The 15,565-nt window shown below is 34.7% G+C and overlaps 1 pseudogene; it reads right to left on the bottom strand.

Moving 5' to 3' along the window:
- Positions 1–4,342: 4,342 nt before the first annotated feature.
- Positions 4,343–15,565, bottom strand: part of LOC142347981 (uncharacterized) — a 22,018-nt pseudogene continuing 10,795 nt past the window's right edge.

The raw sequence follows: 15,565 nt of genomic DNA, 5'->3' as shown, positions 1-15,565 counted from the left end.
GATATTGAGGTTTAAACTTTTGAGAAAATTAGAGTAATTTCCGTTGATTTTATTCGCATTTTCCGGAATTTTTGACTGAAATTTCGCTAATTGGCTAAATTTTGAAAAAATTTTTTAAAGAAAGTGTTGTTGATTTTACTTTTAAAGACACAAAAACTGTCGGCTTTTTTATTTAATTTTTTGTCAAATTCTGGCTAAATGTTTCCAAATTCAGACTTTTTTTTATCAAAAACAGCACGAAATAAGTTTTTTGATTAAATTTGCTGTAAGTAAACACCTAAAAACCACTAATAAAATCTTTGTAGACTCAGAAGGGGGCTATTTCTACTTCCAAAAATTTAGCTTCGAAAAATTAAGTATTTTTATTGAACGAACAGCATTAGCAGAGTGAGTTTTGGACCAATCTTGGACTGTTACAATCATGAATAATTCGGATTGTGATCATTCGGTTTTTTATTGAAAAAAATTCGATCTTTTGTATATATTAATTATTTAACAGAACATTTCAAATCAAATCTCACTAGTGATAGGTCCAATTGGCTTCCTAGTTAGCTCCAAGTTATTTTATCTAGTTTATGACTTGAAAGCTTACGGTCGTTTTGATTTTTCAAAACATTTGATTTTTAAATAAAAAAAGGCGTACTGAACTTTGCCTTCATTTTTCTCTTAATTTGGTCATTTTGTAGATTAGGATCAGCTATGAAAAAATGCTCCTTCTTTCTACTGAATTCAAATGCAGTCTTTATTTAAGAAAGTGTTGTTGATATTACTTTTAAAGACACAAAAACTGTCGGCTTTTTATTTAATTTTTTGTCAAATTCTGGCTAAACTTTTCCAATTTCAGACTTTTTTCATCAAAAACAGCACGAAATAATTTTTTTTATTAAATTTGATGTAAGTAAACACCTAAAAACAACTAATAAAATCTTTGTAGACTCAAAAGGGGGCTATTTCTACTTCCAAAAATTTAGCTTCGAAAAATTAAGTATTTTTATTGAACGAACAGCATTAGCAGAGTGAGTTTTGGACCAATCTTGGACTGTTACAATCATGAATAATTCGGATTGTGATCAGTCGGTTTTTTATTGAAAAAAATTTGATCTTTTGTATATATTAATTAATTAACAGAACATTTCAAATCAAATCTCACTAGTGATAGGTCCAATTGACTTCTTTGTTAGCTCCAAGCTATTTTATCTAGCTTATGACTTGGAAGCTTAAGGTCGTTTTGATTTTTCAAATTTTTTGATTTTTAAATAAAAAAGGCGTACTGAACTTTGCCTTCCTTTTTCTCTTAATTTGGTCATTTTATAGACTAGGATCAGCTATGAAAAATTGTTCCTTCTTTCTACTGAATTCAAATGCAGTCTTTATTGCGGTTTTACACCTTAAATTGTTGTTTCCTGGCTGTGATACTACTAGATTTCACATTTTTATATTTTTAGTTGTTTGCACATTTTTCATTTTTTATTTAGTGTTGTCACCTTATCACTTCATTGACAGATCATATATCACATTATTGGTGTTCAAAATAAGACACAATTGATTATACTTAAATCTTTTTAGACAAAGACTCTGTTGTTAACGGCTTCGACATTATTTTCTCGAAGAATTTAACTGAATTTTAATTTTTGTCTTTAACTGTCGTTCTTACTTTGTCTTTTCAGTCGTATGAAATTTCCTGTACAATGACCCGGTTTCATTCGCTTTTCGTGGAAGAAAAGAGGGGTCATTATTATGGATTTAGTAGATAGCTGATGGCTTTCAAGACTACGAAACCAATTGTTTTCAAAAACAAAAAACCCTTTTTAACTTCACATTTTTGTTCCTTTTATCGTCTGCTTACAATCGAGTTTCTAATTACAGGCAAACTATAACAATATTGTTGTCAAGTGAAGGTGTCAAAGAGATATCTGTTACAAAATTTAATGTTTTCAAAGAATTCGAAATGACTTTACTTGCTTCGACACGGGTTTTTCACAAAAAAAGTAAACCAATTTTCGAATTTGGTGATATTTTACGTTCTTTTTGTAGACTTAAGATTTATTCTGGATAATTGCAGGTCTCAAGGGCTCCCTTTGGAAGAATAGATGAACATGTTTAATTAATTCATTTTGTAATTACTGGCTTTCATCTATTTGGAAAAAAAATCTTTTTCAAAAAAGAGACAAGTTTCACTAATTTTACCTTCTTTCTTTTTTGTTTACTTGTTACCTGGTTTAATTAAAGAGAGGTCAGATAATACAATATTGGTGTTCGAAGAAGGTGCAATCGAACATATATTGAGGTTCAAATTATGGCTTCACGGCTTTGAAAGCGCGTTCTAGCAAAATTTAACTGACATTTTGTTTGTTGTCTATTTGTTCTTCTTGTAACTGCATAAAAGTTGGATAACCACAGTTTTTAATTCCCGTCTTTAGCAACACTGGAAAGTTTAAACCTATGGGATATTTTAATTGATTTTTAATGGTTTCCATCACTTTCAATTTAATTGTTTTTTAAAATAAGCAAGATTTTCATATTTACTGTTTTTGTTCTTCATTGTCTAATTGTTAACAACCCTTATTATAGACTGGTCCTATATCTTTTCTGGTGAGTAACAAGCTACAACGTTTATTCTCAGTTTTATTGGACGCTATATTGACTTTGTTATTAAAGTTTGTTTTTTGAAACTGACATAAACTTTTTGCTGTAATTAGTGTTTGTTGTTGTTTTGCTGTTCGTCTTGACTCGCTTTCTTAATACTGGCATATCTCATCAATCTAGTGCATCACTTTCCTTACCCCGCTGAGTTGTTTGTTTTGGAGGCTATCTTTTTGTTCATACAGCATTTTTTTAAAAAAAATACTTAAACTTTTTGGGGTTTTCTATCTGTTCCTCATTTGGTAGCCAATTATGCCAAAATTGTGGATGAGCTGGTTCGGATCCTTATGCGCGATCGCACATTACCAATTCTCCTTGTTTTCAATATATCGTTCAGATCTCACACGGCATCACACAAAAAAAGTTAATTGAAAATTGCGGTTAACGCTACCTTAACCTACCTTAATATGGGTTAAGTCAAAAAGTTATATTACTCATGTTAATGTAGGTTTACCTTATTTTACGCTTTTGTGACGCATCAAGGACAAATATGCCCGTTTTCAATATATTTTTTTGTTTTTTGGGCTGTTTTTTTGGTACGGGAAGCGTTTAGATGAAATAAGAGAGCTAACCAAAGAAGCTCTGTTTGTTTGTTTTCTTGGAGATAGCTTTTTGGGACCCGGCTTTGCCGTGCATCTTATCGGTGCTCTTCAAAGTTTTGGGTTTTCATGGACCCCTTTCTCTTGTTGGTCGTAGAAGGCGTGTAACCTACCCTGCACATTATGAGCTGAGATTTACACAGAAACTCACATAAAAATACTGGAAAAAACTTGCTCAATAACTGGTTGATAAAGAAAACGTTAGAAATAATTTCGATATTTGTTCACTTATTTTCTCTTTTCGGGTTTGTTTTCGTGCAGTTGATTGTAACTCAAATTTATATATAAGTTTTGTTACTTTAACGAGTTAATGTGGTCTTACCTTACTTTAAATACATGCTTATCTTACTGTACATTAATTTTACCCAAAAATTACCTGAACACACATTAGTTTCAACGTACAAGTTAAGAGGAAACCCCTTAAATTTTCATTTTAACTTCCCTTGAATTTACCTTGACTTTTTTACGTGGTAGGTGATTTCCACTGATTACTTTATTTTAACCTAAAGGATTAAAGTAAAATTTAAAGTACTGTCAATATAAATTTTAAGCTAAAATCTAAGTTAGTGCTCCCTTAATCATTTAGTTAACATTAAGATGGTTTTCAGGAACGAAAGTTAAGGTACTGCAAAATTAATTTAACGTTTTAGTTAAATTAAGGTTATTTTTCAGGTGAATATACCTCAACTATTTTTAGTGTGTTCACTATACATACATTACATTACATTTCCGTAACTATCCATTTTCGCTTGAATACAATATGTTTGCCAATTGTTTATCAACCATTTGTTTACAATTTGTATATCAACCAACTATTTTACCTTTTAATAAAAAAAAACCTGTTGATAGCATTCACTAGTTCAATACAATCAAACGAAATTATTAAATCAAATAAATACCTGTTTTCTGTTAAGCGATAATAAACAGCAAATCTGATCAACTTCTGAATCTCTAAGATGCTCTATGTTCAGCATTGCATCTTAGGATTACAAATTTGGACTCTAAATATGTAATGACGGCTTCCTAAAGTACTTAGTGTCTCTTGATTTTTATAAATGTTTACTCAATCATTCAAACTCAGCTTGAGAAAAAAGAAATGCTCATGATAACAAGAAAATAATAAAGCCATTTTAAATGAGAACACAATGGACTGGAATTTTTAATTTTTGTATTCATTATTAACAAATTATTTTATTCTTCCCCATTGAAAACAGAGGACCCGTGATTTCGGTGCGTAGTCATCAAATAGTTCAACTTATCTTCAGTATTTGTCAATCTTTGTTCGATAATTGCGACAGTTTGAGTCAATATATCCATCTGATTTGTAATCATTTCTAACTTTTCCATCACTCTCAAATCCTCCTCTTTCGGTCTCTGTTGATCAATTCTGGCAACATTTTGTTCACTTTTTTCTTTCTGAATAAACGGCTGAGAAGTGGCTGGTTCAATTGCAGAAGAATGAACAACTTCAGATGCTGAATGTTGATGAGAGTTCTGACTGAAGTTTCCAGAAAAGTCTGGAAGAGATGGCTGATGTTGGATTGAACTATATGAAATGTTTGGAGTATTTTGTATCGGCTGGAATGTTGACTTGCGAAGCATGCCTGAAAAATCAGACGTAGGATCAGCAAATTTCAGTTCTTAGCAAAGTTTTTGAGACATGAAGTATTGGGGTTGCGTGTAAATTGTTTCATTAGTGAAACTATCTTTTTTACTTCTTGACCAGGGATCCAAAATGTGCGCAACAGTGAACTGGCTATGATTAAAATTATCTAATGACAAAAAGACGGTTAAGTTCCAAAAGTATGTTGATCAATTTTGTACGACTGGTTTGTCCATTGGCGTTGTTTGCTCGAAAAGATCTATTATGTTTCGCATCCACCACTGTTTTTTATGCCCCCCAATTATAATTTATGTACTGTTATTAGGCACGTTACTATCTAAAATATAGCACGTTTGCCAGGAGTAAAAAGTTATATGGCCATTAAGCTGGGAGTGGGGGAGGCAGAATAGATCGGCTCAAAAATGATGCAAAATTAAACTCAAACGTCTATTTTTAATATTTTTGTACAAGTAATCCATTAAAAAATTCTCGTTTACAATATTTTTCAGTGTATAAAATTTTTGGCTAGGGAAAAGCAATGGAAGGACTCCAAGAAATTTTTTAAAGGAGTATGAACAAAATTTGGGTTCAAAAAGTTAGCAAATGTGCATATCTAATTTGCTCTCATTATAGAAAAATGGAGTAGACTGAATTATAGCTACCTTTAGAGCAAAAAATAATGCGGTTAACGAGGTAATGGATTTGAAACAAGTAGTAAGTTACAGTCAACACTATCTGATGTAACGCATAATTGTATGCATTACTAGTGTAAATAAATAATCTAATCGTTAGTTCTTACTGCTCGAGCTCTGTCGCTAAGCATTTAACCCCCGTGCTCAGCCGAGTTTGTTGTTATGTGCCAATTTTCCTCTGCTTCGGGTTTGGAATTGCCAGCCAGTGGATTGTATCCTCGAAGATTTATAAAAAGTTCTTCTACTACAAATTTGCTTTTTATCGTGATGCTTTATAGTCTGATCGGTTGAACACTATGTCGATATATATTAAGACAATAGCACAGTATGTTTGCATGAGATAACATCAAAAATACTTCTGTTTTGTAGCGAATGTAGCATTACTACACTATTTGCTGATCGGATGTTAGAGACGTAAAAGGTCAATGAATTAAAGAAATGTTTGCGAACTCTGATTTATCAATTTAATTCATATTACGTGACAAACAAAACGATAAACTTTTTCCCTATTGGTTTGTGAAATAAATGATAGAAAAACAGCAACAAATGAATCAAATATAACAGAGATTGGTGAACTTCTCTTCTCGTAGTATCTTGCTAGATCCTCTTTGATCCTGTGAATTTTTGTGTTCTCGAAAAATAAACCGTTTTCTCGCAAGTTTCCACAAGATGGGGTTTGTCAGGGTGAAATTTTCAAAATATTACAATTGTTATAATAATACACAAGGACTCCCATCTTTTTAAGGCTATGGCATAACAAACTAAATTCGAACAAACTGCTCCTGGAAAGCAATGACTCATGGGGGCGGCTTTATATAGATTAATCTAGTTTAGGTTCTTTAAATTCTGAAAAGCGTTTGAGATCATGCAAAAATTATGAACTCAAGCGTGAAAAATCGAGAAGACAGACGAATGACGTTTAAAAAATAAAATTGGCCAAGCAACAATTTTGCATGAAAGAGACGCGAATGGCTACAGAAATTGCTTCGAACTCCCTTTGACCTCAAACACCAATTTCAGTTTTACTTTTTTATTTGAACACGATAAAACATCACGGTTTTCATCAGATTTTCATCCTCTTTCCTGATCAGTTTTCCTACACTATACCTTTACAGTACCATTTTGAAAAGATCACAGAATATTTGCACACGTAATATGGCAGGTCACTATACCAAAAACGCTATGTTCGATTTAGCTAAGCTGCACTAACTTTCATTTATTTGTGCAAGAGGCTCCCTTGCATTCGGCCTACTGTATGCAGGAATCACACTCCCACTTTCACTAGACTGTCTGCTTTCCACCTGTCTCGTAGGGGGGTTAATTTTCCTTTTCGCGCTCTTCTTCCTAGATCCTTCCGTGGAAAACACATCCGATAGTTGATCGCATGCCTCAGTGAAGTTGGTGTCCCAAATTAAAATCTGGTTATCGCTTCCCGCAGAGGCGAATTGCTCCCCATTGCGAGTGAACGCAACTGCAGTGGCCGAATGAGGTTGATGTCCGTGCAAAGTGTAAATCAATCTAAAAATATTAAAAATTGTCAACATTGCTTGTCCTAAAACTATTGAATTTTAATCTTTCGAAGTATATGCATCGCTTTGTAAAACTATTCGTCTGTCATTTATTTCAACATCAACTAACTTCGACCATTGGAAAAGTATTACTTTAACATTTTTTTTCTTCACCCATTAAGAGGGCATGTTGATCAAAGTTTTCGCTTTATCAAATAATTGTAGGAAGAGAATCCGAAAGAGACCAAAAGCGCTGTTAATTTGGGCATCTGATCGAGAATCAACTGAGCTTATGAACGTTTTGAGTCGTTCACGATTGCACCAAACTAAGATGCATTGCATATTTTTAAGTTATAATGTCAGAAAACTGACATTCGTTTTGTGCAATTTCATTAAATTAACGAGTGATTCGCATCAGTGAATAATATATTTCAACTAATGTTGAACTCTTTCCAGAACGACCGTACTCTTTGATTAGTACAGTATACTGCATCAAACCTTAATAATAATAAAACCAATACTAACCTTCCTTCTTTTAAGTCGTGTATTTTCACAGTACAGTCACTGCTGGCCGAAATCAACACATCTCCGTTTGGGTGGAAATCCAGCGAATTGACACACATGTCGTGACTATGATAACTTTGCAGAAGTCTATTCACCCTGCAATCCCAAATCTTGATTCCCCCATTAGACAAGCCAGTTGCTAGGCAACTACCCGTATTGTGGAATTTCACATCGTGCATGTGGTAGTCGTTGCCGTAAAACGTGTGAACACATTCCTTGGTTCGCATGTCCCAAATTTTAGTGGTTTTGTCGTCGCTACAAGATGCAATGATGTTGCTCTCCGGGGCAAAACGAGCTGCTCGAACCCAATTAGTATGTTGGTTTAAAGAGAATTGGAATTTCTGCCTGTGCACAGACCATATTTTTATGCTTTTATCGTCCGAAGCAGTCGCTAGATACTCGCCGTCTAACGAGAAGTCCACAGAGCGCACAGTAGCTGGAAACATATTAATGATATACTGTTTCCTATTACAGCTCCCCTCCCCCCGGGGGAGAGTATGTTCGTTCAGAGGTGTTAGTATTATTTGAAGAACCGTATGGTGCAAATAGAATATAAATTTCCTATAGGGATGTATCTATCAGCCCGGTTCGAGGTAAGACCGCTAAAAATCGCTAAAAGATGTGAGATTTGCGGTGAATTTGAGTAAAAGTGTAAGATTTGAGTTCAATGCGATGATATAATAATACACAAGGACTCCCATCTTTTTAAGTCTATGGCATAACAAACTAAATACGAACAAACTGCTCCTGGAAAGCAATGACTCATGGGGGCGGCTTTATATAGATTAATCTAGTTTAGGTTCTTTAAATTCTGAAAAGCGTTTGAGATCATGCAAAAATTATGAACTCAAGCGTGAAAAATCGAGAAGACAGACGAATGACGTTTAAAAAATAAAATTGGCCAAGCAACAATTTTGCATGAAAGAGCCGAGTTTGCATGAAAGAGCCGAGGGGGTTTTGTCGTCGCTACAAGATGCAATGATGTTGCTCTCCGGGGCAAAACGAGCTGCTCGAACCCAATTAGTATGTTGGTTTAAAGAGAATTGGAATTTCTGCCTGTGCACAGACCATATTTTTACGCTTTTATCGTCCGAAGCAGTCGCTAGATACTCGCCGTCTAACGAGAAGTCCACAGAGCGCACAGTAGCTGGAAACATATTAATGATATACTGTTTCCTATTACAGCTCCCCTCCCCCGGGGGAGAGTATGTTCGTTCAGAGGTGTTAGTATTATTTGAAGAACCGTATGGTGCAAATAGAATATAAATTTCCTATAGGGATGTATCTATCAGCCCGGTTCGAGGTAAGACCGCTAAAAATCGCTAAAAGATGTAAGATTTGCGGTGAATTTGAGTAAAAGTGTAAGATTTGAGTTCAATGCGATGAATGCGGTGAAAAAAAAATTTAGGCGGTGAAAAATTCTTTTTCACCGCTTAGGCGGAGAAAGAAAATTTTTCACCGCTATCAGCAGGATGAGTTGAAAAAAAAATCTTCAGCGCTACCAGCAGAATGCGGTGAAAAAACAATTCTCACCGCTACCAGCAGAATGCGGTGAAAAAAATTTTTTCATCGCTAAAATCGCAAATCTAACAAATATTCACCGCTAATTTCAACGCTTATCTTGTATTCACAGGAAATATCACTGCCGTGAATGAACGATGGCGCAGTGGATTACGAAGTTGGTGACACGCAGGAGGTAGAGGTTCGAAACAGTGTAGGGCAGTTTCTTTTTTGTATGAATTCCGATACATGCGGTGAAAAAAAATTTTCGCCGCTAAGAACCGCAAAAATTCACCGCATTCAACGCTAAAAGATGCGGGCATTTTGCAGTAAAAATAGTTTTTTTTCATCGCTATTTACCGCTAATTTTATATTGTCTTTTGGCGAAACATCGACCCGGGAGTCAATATTGTCAGCTAATATTATTAACAGTTTTTTATAGAAAACTATAAGAACGCTGTTTTCTACTAGCAAGATTTCTGAGTTCTTTACACGCTTACCGAAGGGTATTATGGCAATTACACTTTATTAAATTACTGTAGAATTTAGAAAAATACTACTTTTATTACAAAATTGTCGCAATTGAAGAAGATAGTCGCAATTGAAGAAGAAGTTATTACAAAATTGTCGCATCTGAATTTCGAAAATCGGTGACCAACAAACTGTTAGTAAGACTGTTGGCTTGCAATTCCAAGCCATTTGGCAAACCAGACGTCTAAAGAATAAAAAAGGTGTTGTTAGAAGTTGAATTGGTGTAATATTAATTTCCTGAGGGGGACCAAGACTATGAAAGTTAGTTACCATAAGGGAATTAACTCAGCATGGTCAAACTTGCCAGGCAGTTAATAAATACATTGGGGCAAGTTTCTTTGTAGTCATTTTCGGGAATTTTGTTTCATAGATACGGCGAGCTCTTTAAACATCCAAAAAGGCTATTTTTTTAGTTGAGTCGTTGACCGATTGATTATTGGTAGCGTCATAAGTCTGATACTGCTTGTGTTTTAGAAGGAATAGCTTGAGTAGAAGTCAGCAATGTATAAATAAGGGGTTCAGGTCATTCAATTGCTCACTTGAAGTCATAGTAGCAAACTTTTCGTAATGGAGACACATTTGCTGTAGTCCATAGCAGCTATTTGAACCAATTTGTTGTTCACTCGTTCTAATACGTTGTGAGTTGAATAGTTGCTAAAGAAAAGTAAAATACCACGGTTGTTTGCTGCGACAGCGGAGTTGTAGAAGGCTCAAAACAACTCTGACCTCGTAGAGGTGTTCAACTTGAGTAACAGAATCAGAGAGAGAGAGAGAGAGAGAGAGAGAGAAGAGAGAGAGAGAGAGAGAGAGAGAGAGAGAAAGAGAGAGAGAGACAGAGAGAGAGAGAGACAGAGAGAGAGAGAGAGAGAGAGAGAGAGAGAGAGAGAGAGAGAGAGAGAGAGAGTAGTTGTTCTCGATTAAAGTTGGTCTTTCTTAAAAGATGAAAGAGTTACATTAAGAATATCGAGAGTCAAGAACTGGAGTTTCGCGAGGCTGATATTAGAATAGACAATTTTGCGTGGTCAATTAATTTTAGAAAAATTGGGATCTTTAGATAAGTTCCAGTTTAGATCGTCTAATTGTGGTGATGAGTTGAATTATTTCTTTTGGTTAAAATCCAATCGACTTGTTCCCGTATTTGCTTACCTGTTCTTTTACTTTATTATATCAATTAACTTTCGAGCAGCTGAGTTGATTCCAAGTCGGAGGCAGGGGAAGCCGGAAGCATTGTGAGTAAACTTTGAAGAAAAAATTTCTCTTAAAAATAAAACATTCGTGTTAGTATTTTGGGTGATAGTGTCTCTCCGACTATTAACCTAGTCTAGATACGGAATTCAACAAAAACATTCACTCTGATACCTTCAAGGTAAAATTGACAATTAAGATTCTTAAGTATACTTTTTATATTTATAATTGAGAGAGAATTATAATTTTTTTAGCTCACTCATTTTTAGTCCAACTTGAAGCGACTGGAATGCCGCTTCATAAGAAATAAGCTCCACTGGTGTGACTGAAGTTTCAGCAATTTTTTTTTCTTTCTCTTCCCTCAGATCAGTTAAGGAGTTGGTGGTTCACGTTGTGCGGTTCACGCATGTGCAACAAACGTTCATAGAATTGCTCAAGAAAAATTTAAAAATTTTTGACTAAATTAGGTATTTGCCCCTTTTTAGTAACAAAGCTGTATGAACTTTTTAACGACATTGTTACATTATTTTTTGTGTCAGACTCCGGGCAGGCTTGGAAGTGAGCCAACTGAATTAGACGCGTTGCTTGACATGTTAGAGGGTTGAGAGAGAACAATCTTTTACAAATGGTGCGAAAAATAAGTTTGGCCTAGCTTAACAACTAGCTACTTTTGTTCAACGTTTTGTAAAACGTGCACGTAGAATATTCAAGAAATGAAGTCTTCATAAACAAGAAAAATCCCCTTGTTCGAGATCTTAAAACCAGTTGGTGTAAAGCTCATCATACTAGGAGACGCTGGTTCGAATCCAGTACCTGCGCGTTTGTATATTATTTGCGCCTGCTTAGAACCTCGTGACAGGTTATGGGTCCGAACCGTAGTTTCCGGACTTGATCGCAAAAGAGTGACAAGGTATTTAAAAAGTGTGAAACAGAAGAAGGGGGAGTGTTAGCAGGTTGAGAGAGAATTGCCCCATAGAAGTTGTGAATAAGATAAGCTTGACGTAATATAATAGGCTCCACTTGTTTGATGCATACTTGGCTGGAGTGATGAAGTCTCAAATAACACGATAGAACCTGAGAACGTGTTATGAGCGATGCCCAATTTCTAGAACTTAAGGCCAGTTGGTGTAATTTAGACCAAATGTAATTAATGCTCTAAGAAGCAATGAGGGATGTATTGAAGTATAATTTCGTCAATTAGGCAATCAGTGCTCAGCAAATCTTTTTCCAATTTCAATTAAAATATAAGATTAACAACAAATTCAAATTGCATTTTTCTTCAGTTGCCAAGATATCCGCCCACATGTTTCGAATTACATCCCACAGTAGATGAGAGGCAAGGAACTGTACAGCGGCCCGCTTTGTTCTGGCAACCACTAGATTTCTTAAAATGACCAACTTTATTTGTTTGATGCTATATGCCTTAAACTAATTTGAAAATTTCAAAACACTTTGCACACTCGTGATTGGAACCTTTTCAATCTTTTATTACTGAGAGGTTACTTAACCTAGGTGCCCAGAAAAAAAAACATGTTTCCTATTCGTTTCGACTGGGAAAGAAGTCAGAGAAAGGATTAAAATACATAAAATTCTTCAATTTATTTTTTCTCTACATCCCGTGATTAGCGGATTCAAATTTTGCAAGATATAAATCTCGGACAAATATTAAAAGACAATTTATTGCGCAAAATTTATTGTCTGGATGACCTAGTTAAGAAAATATCTGATTTTTTGGGCAGGTGTCGCTTTCGCATACAAATACTAGCGGGATTCATAATCGTTCAAGAACCTAATGCGGCACGTTTTCTTGATATCTCGTCACCTTTAACTTACCTGAGTGGGCTTTGAAGGCCGTGTTCTCCCCTTTGATTGAAGGAACCACAAACGCACACTTCTATCTCGAGAGGAGCTTGCAACCAGATGCCCAGTCGGGGAAAACTTCACTCCCGTCACTCCATCAGAATGACCTGAAATATTTACTTGCATCAGGCGACCAGGAACAGAAGCAAAAAAAAATCGTAAACTCTTTGAATTATATACCTTTTTATATTACTAAATATTTGGACAACCAGACTCATTTAAAAAGTGGTCAAAATGGGTCCAATAATTGCAGGAAATGAACGTTCTTGAGTGTTTTTTTCCATATAATGTTATCAATTATGTCTTTTCACATTGTGACGAAAAGCAGCACTTCGGACTTTAGTAGTGAAACTTGAGATTTATTCATGGAAAGATATTTCAAGTAAGAGATGTGAAGTTATTTAGATAATAGATTTACAAATCATACCGAGATAGATGCGGCCTAGTGTCCTCGTCTTGTGAAATGACTATAGGGCAGCATTGTCAAACATGCTAGTTATCCAGACTGCTTTGAAAAAAAGAACAGGCCAATTCTCAATTTTGATGGCCAAGACGGTCAATGTTTTTAAAGTACCGGTGCAAATGGTCACTACCTTTTTATAAAAGCTCTAAAACTTTTTTTTTTCTGGAAATACAGGCCAAAAATGTCTTTTGCACGGAATTTGGTCTATATCATCGCATATCATAGCGGTCAAATATACTTAAACACTATGACTATTTTTCCGAAAAAAAATGTTTTCCTTGGTTTTTCAGACAACATTTCAAATGAGGAAAATAAGCGGTTTTGGATAGCATGTTGATATTTGGTGTACCCTCGGAAAGAAATTAGCGTATGTTAATTATATCATTGATTTGTTACAGTTATATAAGCGTCTATCATCGTTGTATTCATACATATAGCCTAATTTATTAACGGCTCACCTTGGATATCATGTCCACTGAACTGAAAGCTGTTTTGTCAGCTCATTCTCTATTGAAACAGCATAACAGCATAAATTACAGACGGCAATATTAAGCTGTCATTTTACACATCTCTTCCTATTAGTTGTATCCCTGATTGTAGATTGCACGCAATACTCGGGTTCACAGTACCAATTTATCCGTTTACCATAAAGACGAACATATTTGAAAACTAAACCGCAAATTTTTTTGGCCTTAATTAGTTATTGGGTGAAATTTTTTCACTGATAAATACGACTTATAAACTATTCTTGACACTTTTATAAAAAGAAAAGATGCCGTCTGTTTTTTGTTCGACCAAAAAAAATTTAGCTCCGGAGTTAATTTGTTGTATTATTTGGCGGGATCTGATACGCATTTTGAAGCAATACGCATTGATCGTGTGACAAAAAAATGTATTTGAGGCGTACCTAAATGAGATCCTAACTTTCTGAAGACCTGATACAAATTTATTTGGCTTCGATTCAGAGATTTCTGAGTGCCTGACCCTGAGCGAAATTTCTAAGAAATCAGAGAACTTTTTTGAACAAAATTTTTTTGCATTGATTTTGCAAAAAAATGTTTAGACTATGGAGTTTTTGTATTTTGTAGAACACGATATATAACGCTCAAAAAAACACTTTTGAATTTATACACTTGTGTCGTTTCAGTCAGTATCATTCAATACTCATCCACAATTTGGGACTATTATTAGAATCAAGATTTCAGCCTTCTTCATTTTTGGATATTTTTTGTTCGATATTATGTTCTCGCTACGATGCTCATAGAAGCAGAACTGTGCAAAGAGAGCTCTCGATCCAAACACCCCATAAAAATAAAACTGTATTCTTTAATTCTCGCTGATGGGTCTAGACATAGAGCAATTCTACCAGAGTCAACAATCTGAGTTGACAATCCATGCTTACTCTGGGAAGGCTGGACCCGCATGAGAAGACTGGGCAAAAAATTGTCAAAAAACTTTTGAAATTGACAGCTTTTGAGTGCTAATTTTAGGAATTGAATCTTTTTCAATAGATTTTGACCAGTCCCCAGTCGAGACCAGATGGTTATCTTGCAAGATTCTGCCAGAATCTTGCAAAAACTGCTTATCTTGTAAGATCTGGCAGAAAAATGGTTATCTTGCAACATATGCCAGAAAAATGGAAACATCTGCCAAGAATCATGAAAGATTCTTGCAAGTTTTTCCGGTCGAGCTGTTCTCTTATTGGCTCTAATTCATGAAACACATTTCATTTTGCGCAGAAATTTACTTATGAAACAGTTGCGTGTTTTTTACGAAAAATAGTAAATATAATTGGATTTTTAAATCAGGGAAATATGAATTATGTGAAGAAAACAAATTGAAATCTGCCTTTGAGAAGAGTTGACACAAAATAAATTACTTTTAAAAAATTTTTTCCTTCAACTTTATCACGATTTACAAATCTACACGTCTAGATTACCTTTTTCTGATGAAAAAATTATGTGGTATTATTCTTTGCATCTAAAACAGCTTCCCTTTATTTGATTCAGCTCCTTCCGCTTAAGTTTTCTTGCCAATGCCCAAAAATGTGATTATTCAAGGCCTGCCATTTTTTTGAGCTTCAACGAAATTAGGAGAGCTTTTGCGCAAATCTCTTGCTGTCAGAAATACTCGCCCTTAATCAATTCATCTTGTAGGATATTGCGCAAATATATATATATATATATATATATATATATATGTATATATATATATATATATATATATAATATATATATATTAGAAGATTCTGACATAGAAATGATTATCTTGTAAGATTCTAGCAGTAAAATACTATCTTGCAAGATTCTGGCAGAAAAATGGTTATCTTGCAATTTTCTGACAGAATGAATGATTATCTTGCAAGATTCTGGCAGAATCTGTCAAAATCTTGCAAGATAACCGTTCAAAATCGACTG

The sequence above is a fragment of the Convolutriloba macropyga genome, chromosome 10, assembly GCF_964194025.1.
Source record: "Convolutriloba macropyga chromosome 10, txConMacr16.3, whole genome shotgun sequence".
NCBI classification, from domain to species: domain Eukaryota; kingdom Metazoa; phylum Xenacoelomorpha; order Acoela; family Convolutidae; genus Convolutriloba; species Convolutriloba macropyga.
The sequence above is the reverse complement of the archived record's forward strand: the minus strand, read 5'-3'. Positions and strand labels throughout refer to the sequence as shown.